The sequence below is a fragment of the Podarcis bocagei genome (genome assembly GCF_964188305.1).
Source record: "Podarcis bocagei genome assembly, chromosome: 1".
In the NCBI taxonomy this organism is placed as follows: Eukaryota; Metazoa; Chordata; class Lepidosauria; order Squamata; family Lacertidae; genus Podarcis; species Podarcis bocagei.
In genome coordinates this window covers 117,304,652-117,320,124 of record NC_138125.1, presented here as the reverse complement: position 1 = coordinate 117,320,124, position 15,473 = coordinate 117,304,652, and the positions used below count along the sequence as shown (strand labels likewise).

The window sequence follows — 15,473 nt, the reverse complement described above, 5'->3', positions numbered from 1 at the left end:
GAGCTAGGAATTCTGAAGATTTATATTATAGAAAACAGTCTTACTAATAAGGCTATTCTCACTGTATTTTGCAATATTTTCAGTCACTGCACCAATTGTGAATTCATCTCACATTGTCACTAAGGTTTTAATTGGTCACCTGGCACTCAGAGACATATCCGAGAATTTTGGTTATTTTCTTTGCGGACCTCTTCCTTAGACAGTTCATAGCATCAAGTGTCTCCAACCAAGAGTCATAATTAGCCATACTTTTGGGCAGTTATTACTGCAAGTAAGAGTGCAAAGCAGGTGAGAGCAATACAGCAAAAGGATGCAATGACAACACAGATGATGTAGGCTTTGGGATGGAGGCAGTATGAACAAGTCTAATAAACTTTGAAACGCAAAATGAACAAAACTTTCAGAATAACAGTTTGCTGATATGGTTATGAAATCCAGCATGCCACTCAACTCATGTTCTGTTGAAGATGTTTGCCTCTGTCATTTTTCTGACCATCCTCCATCAGTTAACGAGCAAAGTAATTGCATAAAAAACTTATCAAAGGTAAAGGGAGGGGGGAAATCAATGAAATTCTCATGGGTGGGATGCAAGGTATTGATGCACTTCTCTGATTTTTGAGCTGGTTGAAAAGCTTATGAGAGTGTCTACATAGTATTTCAAAAGTGGTGCGCAATTTGCAGTCTTCCCAGATGCCCACACGTCAATGACAGCCATCATGAGGTAGCCTTGAGCAGCAGAAATGTTTACTGGAAGGAAGATACCACCATATCTTTGTAAGGTTGCCAAGGGTGGCATATATCAAAGTTTCAGACCCACAAAAATGCTAAGGAAATTCTCAAATGCCATAAAAATTAGGCAGGAAAAAATGGAAGGTTCTTTCACAGGGGAAAGAAAACTTTCAAGAAACCTGAGGACAGATTTCAGTACGGCGCTGCACTTTATACAAATTAGGTTCAGTTCTTGGAACCTCTCCTATAAATAGTTGCACAATTATATTCTCTTCCAGGGATTTGAAAACAAAGTTGACTGAGATGTACAGTGACTATGTATAACATAATCTGTAGAAGAGAAATTGTTCTCTCTGTTAATAGATGGATGATCTAAATTTAGCCTATATTCTTGGGCTCTAAAATAGCACCAAGAAATGTCATGATGCCTACAGCTATCAACCTATAAGCGAAAGCTGCCACCTATAATATTAACAGCTATGTTCCAAAATCACCAAGCTATATCAAGCAATCTTTTAAAATACGCCCATTAACAATTTCTTCTGGGAAGAAACATAACTTCTACTGTGTGGTTTATTAATATATTGGTTGCACATGTTTATTCGTTTTATCCAAAATAGAATGTATGATAAGTGGCGCAAGGCTGATAAAATTACACAATTCTCATTCCTTCCCTTTTTAACCTAGACCTTGAAATGGCAATCAGCAACTATCAAGTATTGGGGAACAAGTGCAGACAGACACTCCCTCACTTCCATTTCACTTCTGCTCCGTCAACTCATATACACGCGTCCAGTCTTTCTTGAAGTACGAAAGGCCTTCTCTCATTTAATGGTGAGTAAAAACAGATTGTAAAGATTTTCAACAAGGATGCCGGGTATTGTATGAGTGAAGGAAGGAGGAAATGTATATGCTTACCAGTTACAGACTTAGATGTGGAGCTGGAATTGACTGGAGAGGGGGAGTTGGCCACTGGTTAGGTGAGTAACATTTCCTGTTCTGATTTTTCACTAAATCAGATTACTCATACATTTCTGAACTGTCCAGCAATTGACTGATGTTTCTTAGGTTAATTGTGATTTGGCTAGGCAACTTGAGGAGCTGACTGGCATGAAATGATCATAAAATGGTCCAAGAGGTATTGAAAACTCATTTCACCTTTCATGCTCCCTGGATGAATCAGTCCCTCTCTGCTACCCAGTTCATCTCCATTTATTTATTTTGCACCCAAGCAGGTTTTCCTTGCTTACCAGGGTCTGGGAAAGTCACAGGAGGTCCCTAAGGAAGCTCTCATTAAGCAGCCCTCCACCCTGTGGGGCCAGCTCTGGGGGTTTTACCTTTGCACACAGATTCCTGGAACTGAACCTTTGTGTATGTGGCAGGCTCACTATTGCTCCCTTTAAAAAGCTCAAGCTCTGGGAGCAACAGATGTGCTTATCAGCAATGTACATCAGTCAGGACATTCCAGCAATGCAAAAGTCAGAGTTATCTACTACACAAACACCCTTCTCTCCACCCTGCGTCCAGGCAAGCAAGAAGAATGATCACAGTTCAATGACACATTCCACCTAGGAAAAAGAACTTGAGGGTGCAGAGCAGAGCAGAGCCCATGAGAGGGTGTGTGGCATGAGAGAGACCTGGAAAACTGCATTTGCCCCCTGGGCCTGAGCTTGCCCATTCCTGCCATACAGTGGTACCTCGGGTTACAGACGCTTCAGGTTACAGACTCCGTTAACCCAGAAATAGTACCTTGGGGTTAAAAACTTTGCTTCAGGATGAGAACAGAAATTGCGTGGCGGAGGCACGGTGGCAGTGGGAGGCCCCATTAGCTAAAGTGGTACCTCAGGTTGAGAACAGTTTCAGGTTAAGAACGGACCTCCAGAACGAATTAAGTTCTTAACCAGAGGTACCACTGTACTTTGACCTTTCTCCTTTGCAATCTTTGCATGGTGAGAAGTAAATCCCGAGACTGAAAAAGTGAGAATCAGGCTGGGGTTGTTTGCAAAGCAGCAAATAAACATCTCTTTGCTGCTGAGGAAAAAAAAAACCAAAGCGTAACAATATGTTAAACATGCAGACAGTGTAAATATTTGAATAACTGTAGGCTCAGGGTTGAAAGGAGTGTGCTCAAGAGATAGATAGGCATAGTATCTCAGGGAGCTCAGGAAGAAAGATCTATTGATTTTATTCTTATCTTGATGACCTTGTGGTCTCAGAAAATGGTTTCTATGTGGAGTACATGAAGTCCCACTTTAAAGCAGAATATTTTTTAAAAATAGTATTCTGTCTTTATACAAAGCTAAAAAAAAAATGGACAATTTTTTTTTCTTGCAAGCCATGCTTGCTGATATGCTCATTCATATCTGAAATGTGGAGAAATGTGGCTTACTCCCATGCAAAATATCACCAGGTGTATGGAAAACTCTGATTAGCTGAAGTCTCATAAGAGGCACTGGAAAAATCCAAAGATTCTAATGTAATGCCTTCAGGAAGGATCTTGAAGCACACTAGACCTGTCTCGTATCATTTAAATTATAGTATGCCAATAAGTACGATACATAGAATGAAAGAGGTCAGTGCATCACACAGGAGATGCCTTCAGGTAAAAACACCTAAGTAAGCAGGATAAACTACAGGTTATGTGAGAATGCAAAATTAGGTGCCATACAGAATGCAATAAGTTAAACTATGATCTTCAGGGCATTAGCTTTCATGAAACAATACTAGCATGAAATTGTGGCTTCTGAAACTTTTCTCAAGAGCTAGCCAACAACATTGGCTCTTCTAACCTCCATAGTTGGCCAAAAAGGAGCTAAATCATTATGATCAGACTTGACTGTTGGCTCTTTCTCTGCGGAGTAAACTACATTAGACAATATGGGCAAAATCTCAAAGATGCATTTGGTAATGCCTCCTAATAAGAAGTGGGTGCAAGTAGGTGCTGGTGCAAAATGTTTCTATCACATATGCATTTTCTATTTTTATAAATAATATGTTTATTTGTAAGTAGGTCACTTGTGAGAGTCAACAAACGGAGGAAGCAAGAAGGAGCAATTAATTTATGAACAACACCTAAGGGCACTGGGGTTGACTATGAACTTTGTCAGCTCATGGGAGTCTCACAAAAGCTTGGGTGTATGTGTAGAAACCAGTGTTTGGTTATTTTATTTTATATCCACGCTATATCCCCATGGGCTGAGAGGAGCTCACAGCGCCCTTTCTGAGCATTAACGGCCCTAACTCACAATGTGCTTAGGCTGTGACATTGTCCAAAAGGTAGGACTAGTGATGGTGCTGAACCTTCCAAAGAGAAGGTCCAGTCCAGCTGGAATTGGAGAGGGGAATGCCAGTTGACTCTCTGTAGTTATTTTGAATCTCAGCCATGAAGGGTGGGCAGAAGCCTCCCAAAACTTGTAAACTCAATTGAGCACCTCTCCCCTTAAGAACTACTGCAATAGTTAAAGGCTATTGAGAAGGTCCTACTCATGATCACCTCTCTTTGGGCATCTGGGGCATGTGGAAAAAGGAATAAGTCCTTCTTGGCTGCTGCACCCCAGCTTTGGAATGCTCTACTCGAGCATGTCTCCCTGTCCCTGACTTTATCTGATATGAAAGGTGGAAATATTTTTATTACAGGTTAGATTTGGATATTGACTTGCTCTGCTGGATCTGGGAGAGTACCACGGAAAGCCCTGCTCCCACTGATCTGCAAGGATGATTTCCATATGCATGTCACACTGAGACAAGTGTTAAGTGTCGACAATAAAGGGAGTGCAGGAGCAAGGCTACCTTTTACTTTGGAAACAGAATTTTGTACTTTAAAATCTAGCTAAAGCAAATGAATGTGCCAGAACAAGGCTCCCGCAAAAGTGATCACTCAGGGCTAAGGAAAGAACATTAATGGATATTTATGGTTGTTTATGCACAAAACACTGTAGAGACAAAAAAAAAAATGTGGCAAGAAATATATAGATCCTATATTCAGGGTGGAAAACAGAGTTTGGAGAGCACACCAATAAATCAAAATGAAATATCAAGCACCAAAATAGGTTATCTAAAGCTTTAAGAAAAGTGCAGTTTAAATAATAAGAACCTTGAACATATACATAAGAGAAAGAAAAAGGTTCCTTGGGAACAAGTGCAGGGCCACTGACGTGGTGATGGGGGCACACATGTACTAGGCCCATGCCAGCAGGTCCCCTGATGCTCTTCATTAAAAAAATCAAATCAAATCAAACACTTCTGAAGAAAGTTAGAGCACAATTTGTGGAGGCAGCTCTAATGCTTCAGCACTCAGCAGGCTATACCATTGCTTAGGATACATAATCATTTCATTACTTTTGCTAAGCAGTCAGAGGAAGGAATGCTGACCACCACAACCTAGGACTCAGGAGGGCCTCCTCCTAGAGCAGGGGTCTGCAACCTTTAAGACAAAAAGAGCCACTTGGACCCGTTTCCGAAGAAAAAAAACTGGGAGCCGCAAAACCGGGAAGGTGACGTCGGGACGGTGCGTGACTAATGCACGCACCGCCCCCATGCAATGTCACAGCCAGTACAGCGCCCGCCACAGTGGGGAGTGTCGGGGCGCACAATGAGCCTCCTCCCCTCGCTAGCATCCGCCCCGGAGCCGCGGCAAAGGTGTAAAAGAGCCACATGCGGCTCCGGAGCCGCGGGTTGCAGACCCCTGTCCTAGAGCAGCAGAAAAAGCAGGAGAAGCTGTATGCTGGGGTATGTTTGTTAAAACACTTTCCTCATGTCCCTACTATTTCATTCAGTCCCCAGGTGTGATGCCTTTACAGAATAAAGCAGAATCGGCTGACCAATTTTACACGGTACGTATCTCCCTTGAAACAAATGAGATTTTCTTCCTACAGATTAAAATTTGTGCAATTGTATCCCCCACCCTTCTGATTTTTCCGTGTCCCACATACAGCCACTACATGTCTGCTTGCCATCACTGGGCTGTTATTTATTAATACAGAGTAACCATAAAACAAAAGCACAAAAATGAATCACCTGTATAGCACCACAAAATAATTAAATGCTTTACAGCTACAGCAAGCTAAGATTCCTACAGACTGTACTGTAACTGAAGGATTTTTATTTTTTTAATGAAGGTTGGCAAAATGTATATGTTTGGCTGAGAGTTTAGAATCTGTACGGTTGTGTGTGGGGTTTTTTAGAGGACCTAATATTTTATTGCAGTATGGAAGTCACTGCTCTGGTATGAGGAATACTATGGAGAGAGTGAGAAGGATGGCTGCTTGAAACCTTGACAGGAGACAGATTGGGTAGAGAGTAAGATCAGAGGAGATGTAAGCATGCTGTCTTGTAGGATAGTTTTGGCAGAGAGGACTGTCAAGGAACAAGCTGAATGCAGAAGTCAAGGACAGACAAAAGAAAGAGACAGCAATGGGACCTCACCTAGTAAAGGTAAAGGTAAAGGTAAAGAAACCCTGGACGGTTATGTCCAGTCAAATTCGACTATGGGGTGCAGCACTCATCTCACTTCAGGCCAAAGAGCCAGCTTTTGACTGCAGACAGCTATTCTGGGTCATGTGGCCAGCATGACTAAACTGCTTCTGGTGAAAGGAACACCATGACAAGTGCCAGAGCGCACGGAAATGCCGTTTACCTTCCTGCCACAGCCATACCTATTAATCTACTAGAGCTGGCATGCTTTCGAACTGCTAAGTTGGCAGGAGCTGGGACAAAGCAACAGGAGTTAACCCCGTCGCACGGATTTGAACTGCCAACCTTCTGATCAGCAAGCCCAAGAGGCTCAATGGTTTAGACCACAGCACCACCCGTGTCCCTACCTAGCAGAGACAGGCTGCTAGCTAAGGAAGACCTGCCGGTGCTCTTCCAGACTTTGCTTCTGTGCAACAATGCCATACAAATATCAGTTATAACATCGATTTTGGCAGCATGAAGAACTGGAGAGTCTCCGCTTTGAAACATTTTGTGAGCATTTCCTGGAAAATAAGATCTCCGGGATATGCAACACAAATGCATATCAACCAATTTGTTTTTTTAACAAAAAATTAAAAAAAGAGTTGGAAGGTGAATGACTCTCTGCAAAGAAAGCCTGACCTCAGCTAGAGCAAGGCAAATAATTGATGGCACTGTGACAGACTGCAGCTGACCTACAGGACTGGACTGTCAGTTTCCTTTCTGTTTATAACCAGGATATGCAATAGCGAGATTTCAAGAAGTGCTGAAACTTCAGCACCTTCTCACCTCATTGAGCGGGGGACTAAATATGTCAGAAATGCATTCACAGTGTCATTAATTTTTGTTTCTGAATATGGAACCACTGTAGGCCTGAAGCTCTTCATTCTAGTATCTGTTCAGAGTTTAGCCACACTAAAGTGCATTTCACTGCGTACAAGGCCTTTCTCTGCTAGGGAAGATACTCATAGGAATAAAATGCAATAGACTGAATCATTAGCCAATAAACCGGCATGGGGAAACTTGGCCTATTCTTGCACCATTATACTTGTTGACATATTAACTGCAGTTGAAATCTATAAAGTTAACTTCAGGCAAGTCAATGATTTTTACTGGGGAGCTGACCTTCAATCAATTTATAGTCCCTTAGATGTATTTCTTGTATATACAGATCACTACTCAATGAAATTTATTAAGTAAGTGCTCAGGGGGACTGGTGAAGCCTTATTTTTAAATGGAAGTTGTCTTTAATAGAACGGGACTAAAATTGTTTCATTAGGCTGCAGTTCCAGGGGCACTTACCTGAGAGTTAGACCCATTGGATATAACAGGATTTGCTTTCACAGGGTTGGAATCCTTGAAACGTTTAATCATACATTAAATCAACACTGTCTTCTTTGTTTAAAAATGCTGAACCCAAGAATAATTTGAGCACAGTGTTACAAAAATAAAAATAAAAATTGGCAATACAAATATCCCGAACATAAAATATACAGAAGGCTGCTTCTATGTGAAATTCTGGTTTTGAGTCATTTGTCCTAGTCATATGAGCAGTAACATTATAAGGTAAGGTTAACTATATTTAACCTGGCATTTCATTATAAAAATTTATCCACCACTGGAAATTCCAGACAGTTCTTGAACAATGAACATACCAGGGACATAGCACATAGCAACCAAGGACACTTGTTCCTTCACTTTCTTGAGAACTGTTATGCCGTACTTGTATTTCAACAAACTTATGAGGCCAACTAAAGAGGATCTCTGGGGACTTCTTGGCAACCATGTGTGCACCCTGTCTAATAACTGATCTGGCACAAGTTCCAGGGGCCAACATTTGCAGTTGCTGTCTTGATGGCCTTGTTAAAATTGTCAGACAGCAGACTGATACCCCTGGCACACTCCAGCATGAAGACAGACAGACTTTCTAAATGGGAGGGAAATAACTTGAGCACACATTCTCTGCTCTGCAAAACAAATGCGCTGTAAAGCAGTGGATGCTCACGGTTTAAACAAGTTCCATCAAACTTGAGAAAGCCTGCCTTCTCCTTTTAGTGCTTGGCAGAGGTCACTCCAGTATACGAAGTGTTTTAGTCCTATAAAAATTGCAGAATCTATAGCCCCTGTATGCATACACTCCCCACACGCAAAGTGCATTCAGTGAACATTTGAGGACAAGAACTGTGCTGGCTGGCCATGTCTTCCCATGAAAACCCCGTGTTCACCATTAGTAAATTTAAAAAGGGGGAGGGGACAGTCTGAATGTGCATATGGATGTATATATGCAGGGCTCTCACTTATAATTAGCAATTATCCTTGGCCAAGTTGGTTCCCAATTACATGGAGGAAATGTATGCATGTGCGACTGTTGAACACAAGGGCACTCAGGGGCATGGTCAGTAGACACACTCCTGGGGCCCCCTCCATTTGGTACATGCAGATGTTTGTGCAGAGCAAAACATCTGCACACCCTTTGTATCATAAAGCTAAACCCAAAAAGGTGTACTCAGAAGCAGGCACTTCTACTTTCAGTGGAAGGTTATGTTTAGTATTCAAGAAATATACATTTTAAAGAAATTATTATGCCAGGGAGGTAGCAGCAAGGAAAGCTTACTTCATCAGTGCCATAATATGTACAATCAGCAACAGTTTAGCAAAGATTAACAGGTGGTGAATCTAAGTTTCGTGTGCCAGAAACCTGTGTTATCATACAGCATTTGGGTGGGCTTTTCCAACAAGTGCTCTTACAAATGGTATGAGCATTATGTACTCTCACGGTAACAGCATTCTGATTTCAAGATTTTGGCACCGTTTTCTTCAAATATTTAAATCCTTCATACAGTGCTATTGCAAGGAAGATATGGTGCAACTTCAGATCTACAAAATCTATCATGCAGTGTGACTGCAAGCAAAATAAACGTAGCAACACACACATCTGCCTGATATGCTGAATCAGGGCATTAATCCATCTAGCCCAGCATTGTCTAGTCCAGTTTGCAAAGAGGCCTCCCTGACCATGCGCTGAGAACTTTTTAATTCTGCTTGCCATCACAGGTAACGTGGCATGGTAGCATGGCAGCATCCCACCACTTCTTCCACCAAGGTTCCCAGCCAACAGAAGATGCAAAATATCACACCTGCTGGCTGGGGATTGTTTGAATTTGGTCCAGCTGCAAATTGGCCAATAGCAGTCAAACCAGGGGGCAGATCTGACTGGGTCCATTGTGGATTTCACTCAGGTTCAGATTTTGCTCACGTCTGCTCCTAGAATACGTAAAAGAGGCTGGCCTCATGCCAGGCCATTTGGATTTGGGTAAAAACCTTAGTCATGGTTGGAGGAGAGGTTGGAGTCTTGGTCTGCCCCTACGAGGGAATGAGGTATCCCATTAAAGGGATACTGGAGGAGATGTTCTTGTCCAGGTGGGGACCAGGGCCATAGCTTTCCTCCATGGCATACTGGGTGGGGTTGCACCTATTTGGTGGATGCCATAGGCCTCCCCCGCCATTCTTTCGACCCCTGGGAGAATCAACCAGAAAATGGGCTGGTTGAAGCAGGTTATACCTGGTGCCTATGCCCAAACCACCTTCACCTGTAATCATTAAAGTTGTGGTCTATTTTAAGGTTACCAGACGTCCCCGTTTCCCAGGGACAATCCCCGGATTTACAGATCTGTCCCCAAAATCCATTGAAGTTGAAAAGTGTCCCTGGATTCATTGAAAAAAATCTGGTAAAGGTAAAGGAAAAGGGACCCCCGCTTCTAGGACGTTGGAGGCTGTAATCAAAAAACAGCTGGAGACCCAAGGTTGGGAAACGCTGGTCTAGAGCAGGGGTAAGGTGAAGGTAAAGGGATCCCTGACCATTAGGTCCAGTCGCAGACGACTCTGGGGTTGCAGCGCTCATCTCGCTTTACTGGCCGTGGGAGCTGGCGTACAGCTTCTAGGTCATGTGGTCAGCATGACTAAGCCGCTTCTGGTGAACCAGAGCAGCACACGGACACGCCATTTACCTTCCTGCCGGAGCGGTACCTATTTATCTACTTGCCCTTCATGCTTTTGAATTGCTAGGTTGACAGGAGCAGGGACTGAGCAATGGGAGCTCACCCCGTTGCGGGGATTCGAACCATCAACCTTCTGATAGGCAAGCCCTAGGCTCTGTGGTTTAACCCAGAGCACCACCCGTGTCTATTTTGAAACCAAAATAATGGGTCATGGGTAGTCTCTTCAATACATATTGTGGTGTAATGGGTTTACAAGTGGAGGTGCTGGAGATTTGAGCAGAGACCTTCAAGTATGAAAAACTGATTTGCTGAAATTTGAACCAAAAGCTAGCTGCATATTCCAATAATCCCAACCTCAAGCAACACTGTTTTAAAGCAATGTACAGGCAAACTTCGGCAAAAATCTAAAAGAAAGACTGAATGAAATATTGGCTAAGCTTGAGGTCTTATGCAGACTTAACAGAAAAGAATTGCCTATCAGGTTTCTATTCAGCGGGTGATTGTTGCCTTAATTGTTGCATTATTTTCCAAACATATCCATTATGAACAAGTCAGAAAGTGTAAATTTCTCCCATCTTTTCCAAGAAACAAACAAATAAGTAGCAGTCTTGGAAGTGTATGATCACAGGTAAGAGAGTGCTATTGTTATGTGCATATCTCTAACTTCACATGCTTAACCCTTTCGCATCCAACCTTCCCCCCCCCCCCATTAAAACTCAGTTTGTTTTGTCTCCTGAGGAAAAAAGTTCCCCCCATAGGGGAAAGCATCTGATGGAAATAGTGGGGGAAATGGCTGGAGTAGAGAGGGTTAATCACTCCACATATTACTTTGTCGGTTCCCAAGTCTAATTTTCATTGAGCAAAAAACCTGGAAAATGTTACAAGTGCATAACTGAACATCTAGCCTGGCTCTGATCCCATTGCAGTGTCTGTTTATTCTCAGTATAAAGGATTGGCCCTCTTTGGAAATGTAGACTCAACAAACAATGATCAATAAGTATGTTAACAGCAAGCAGTTTCCAAATAAATTTACCTGCTCCAACTTTTTGAAACAATTAAAAAGTACTATTCAAACCATCCATGAGCTGCCAAACACACGGTTCTAGAGCGTAATAAATACCAGGAACTGGATATGACATATTGTGAAACAAAAACAACTGATCTTTAATGCAAAATTTTAAAATAAAGACATATCCTGACTATTCAGTGCTTAACAAGCATGTAGTTATGACAACAAAACAGAAGAACAAAAGATGGCAATGAAGGACATTGCCTTTCATACAAATGTATTTTGGAATGTGCTGCTGATACAGGATACTTCTCCCCAACAAGTTAATGTCAACCTTCCTCATCTGACAACCTTTGAAGCTTACACAGAGTCATAAGATCAGAAAGTCACGCAGATGAAACTCTGCGTCCACAGGTCATCTACAATGTTTTTTCCACCCTTACATAACCCAGAAGGGATTGACTGTCCTGGGTAAGAGTACCCGCATTCGAAAGGACACCACCAATAAAATATAAATCTACACATATAAAATGGAAGTATGCCCTTTAAATCACCAGAGGCCCCCCCCCCTACAGTAAAGGTGGGCAACCTACAGCCCTTGGCCTAGTTTCATGCAGGGGGGTGACAGTGAGTGGCAAAAAAAGAGTGTGTGTCAGGATTCAGCCCAGGCCAGGTCTGGAACCCAAGGAACAAGGGGAGCAGGACCTCCTGGCAGATCACCACACTATGAATGCTACTGAGGAGATGTTGGATCCAGACATGCCTGCCCCAGGACTGGAGGTTAGGGCACTGGGTTCCTGGCTGGCTCTCAGGCGCTCCTCCTCATCTGCCCCAGAGCTACAGGAGCATAGTTGACAGGGTTCCAGGTAAGACTTTCGGGGCCACCACAAAAGTGCTCAGCTAGGGTACTTGGAAGGAGGTGGAAGCACATGGAAGCCGCTGCCTGGATCAGGGCCTGGATACGAGCAAGGAAAAAAGGAGAAGCCTCCAAGTCCCAATTCTGAGCTGACCCATTTGTGGAGCAACATCTCTGTTAGCTTGAGGCTTCCTGAAATAGGCGTACGGACTGAGAATGGTGGAAGGGGGTGGCAGAAGAAGAGAAGAAGAGTTTGGATTTGATATCCCGCTGTATCGCTACCCGAAGGAGTCTCAAAGCGGCTAACATTCTCCTTTCCCTTCCTCCCTCACAGCAAACACTCTGTGAGGTGAGGCTGAGAGACTTCAGAGAAGTGTGACTAGCCCAAGGTCTCCCAGCAGCTGCATGTGGAGGAGAGGAGATGCGAACCCGGTTCACCAGATTACGAGTCCACTGCTCTTAACCACTACACCACAGTGGCTCTCTGGCAGTAGATAGAGAAATGGCCCCATTTTGTGAAGGAGTCTCTTCCAACTGATGGGCCCCTTCATTGTCAAAAGAATGACAACAGCATAAAGTTGTTTGAACAACATATTGGAAGAAAATCCAGTCAGCTCTTCAATCTATTTTTCTCAAGCACATTACATAAAGGAAGCACCTCAAGTCTGCCAACTATGAGGATGGGGCGGATCAACAATAGAACTGTTTCAATCAATAATAATAACAGAGAGTCTTGCTGTGGGTTTAGCCTGAAAGCAGACAGGCCTACATTAAACATGCACAATATTAGATTATTAGTGCCCTCCCCCTCAAAATATATAAATGCCCCCCCCGAAACTTCTTAGTACAGTGGTACCTCAGGTTAAGTACTTAATTCGTTCCGGAGGTCCGTTCTTAACCTGAAACTGTTCTTAACCTGAAGCACCACTTTAGCTAATGGGGCCTCCTGCTGGTGCCGCGCCGCCAGAGCATGATTTCTGTTCTCATCCTAAAGCAAAGTTCTTAACCTGAAGCACTATTTCTGGGTTAGCGGAGTATGTAACCTGAAGCATATGTAACCTGCGGTACCACTGTACTATGTAAAGATCACTTCACAGTAGACAAAAAAAATGCCACCATGTGTACAAATCACAGGATGTAACAACTATGTGTAGCTCTCTGTTGCATATGACTAAAATGGAAGCTTCTGTAAACATCGTTGTTGCATTCATTTTACAGTTACATGGACGTAAGCAATCATCATTCAACATTTGTTCCTGTATGTGCACCTTCTCAATGGAATTTAGTTCCAAGCAAGTTTACTTGTGGAGGCTGGGGCAGTCCAGAAGATGACAATATCTGCAATAGAAACCATGAAAGGACATGATGTGTCTGAGTTTGATTTCTATATAGTAAAATATAAGCATCAGGTTGTAGAGATTTCCCCTTCTCTCACCAAATATTGCTTATAGTACAAAGGAAGAAAAACTGCAAGCTGTCCACATGTATTTCCATTGTTTTAATGTACAGCTTGACCTGTGCAAGTTTACTTGAAAGCAAGTCCCACAGAGTTGTGTGGGACTTACTCCCATGAGAAGCAATTCACCGGAGCTTACTCCCTGGCAAGTGTTCATGGGATTGCAGCTTTACAACAAAATCCTATGCAAGTCTACTCAGAATAAGTCCTTTCAAGTTCAACGGGACTTACTCTCAGTAAAGTATGTATAGGTTTGCAGCCTTAAAGTATTACAACAGTAATAGGAAGGATTGCACAAAACAAAGAAACTTTTATATTCCTACTTTTCTATATATACTTGATCCTTTGACAAGCTAACACAGATTGGTTGTAATATTGACCAAATTGTTGAAAGCAGTTTGTCAGAGGAGCTAGAAAATATACTTTAAAAGGCACTTACATGTGACAAACTTCTTTCCTAGTTTCATTATGGTTCATAAAAAAAAAGTCCAACTGAGGAACTGGGCAATGACTGAAGAAAACAACAACCCTATCTACTGGAGATCTAAAATAATGTCATGAGTATATTTTACTGATGGGTTCAAGTCCATTCTCTTGGTCCTAATTAGCATTTTCCTCTTCTCCACTTTCTTTATTTTTATTTTTTTAATCTCCAATGGACACCTTAGCCGAATCTATCAGCTTTGACAGAAGGCCGAAATCCTGGCAGTGAACTATAAATTGACCATTTCCACAAAAAGAGCTGCTAAATGAGAAACCATGTGCTCAGTATAAAACTAATTTCATGCTTTCAAAAGCACACAGTGGCTTCTAGCAAGATAGTGGCCCTGGGACTTGCAAAGACAGATTGGCTAATACAAATGGCTTTGCTCCTGGTTAGCCATGCTTTACGTGTACTGCCAGTAAATGGAAATTCTCAAATCTTCAGTCAAACAAACATGTTCTTATCTGTAACTCAGTCGTTGGGAGCTATAAAAACAAATACTTCATGAATAAATTTAATGGGGAAAGCATTAGATAGGTTAGTTTCTACTGAAAGATCTGCAAAGCTACTTAAATAGTTATTTTGTAAGAAGAAATGCCAGTTTCATAATGCTAGCTTGTAATTTTCTCTTCATTGGGGACAATACTACCCACACCTAAAACAAATAACTAAAACAACACCTACCTCAATGAAGATAAGCAAGCCCACAGCAAGGTTTAATGAATAATATTCACACTGAAGTGATTGGCTAGAACTTTTCAGACAAGTAAACATAACTTAATCCTCTGCCAGAATGTTTTGAAACTTAAGGGGTGGGCGATATGAACTTCACAAATTAGTTTCAGCAATATATTTCTGCTTTAAAAAAAAGAAAGATGTGCAGCACTTAAAATGTCATATTTAATTAAAGCATGCTTAGATGGCAGTGACAGTAATTTTATGCCTCTCATAAAACAAGTTGTCATTGCAAATGAATTAGTGGAGGTTGTCCTGTGACTGACAGGTCATACCGTTTAATACTCACAGAGTCAGACTCCCGTTTTCATTACCCCAGTATGCAGTCCATTGCTTTTATCTTATTTTATTAGTTGCAAGTCATGTTAGTAATTTATCTCCTGTATAATATCCCTTCCACGAGTCAAGCTTTCTGCTAAGTAGGGTTCAGTGCCCTGCATATCATTTTTGATCACAAGTACACAATCTCACTGATGATTAGCCTCATCAATTAATGATCAGCATGTCATATTGTACCAATAGATGGATTCTGATATATTTGAAATAACTAAGAGCTAGAAGAGCCTCTTCTCCAAGTAAAATGACAGGAAACCGAAAGGAGTTAACGTTTACAATGTCATCATTTTCTCATTATTTTTCTAGCCTTTTGTGTTGTCTCTGCCGGCACAAATGAAACACAAAATTCCACTCCCACACAAATACAGAAATGATGCCAAGCATGGGATAAATGTATAGGAATGTGCCTCAAAGCAATC

At 42.0% G+C, this 15,473-nt stretch overlaps 1 protein-coding gene across 9 annotated transcripts in view; it reads right to left on the bottom strand.

Annotated features, from left to right (window-relative positions):
- The window catches only part of ZNF385B (zinc finger protein 385B), a 197,033-nt gene that overhangs the window by 131,067 nt on the left and 50,493 nt on the right, over positions 1-15,473 (bottom strand). The window lies entirely within an intron of this gene.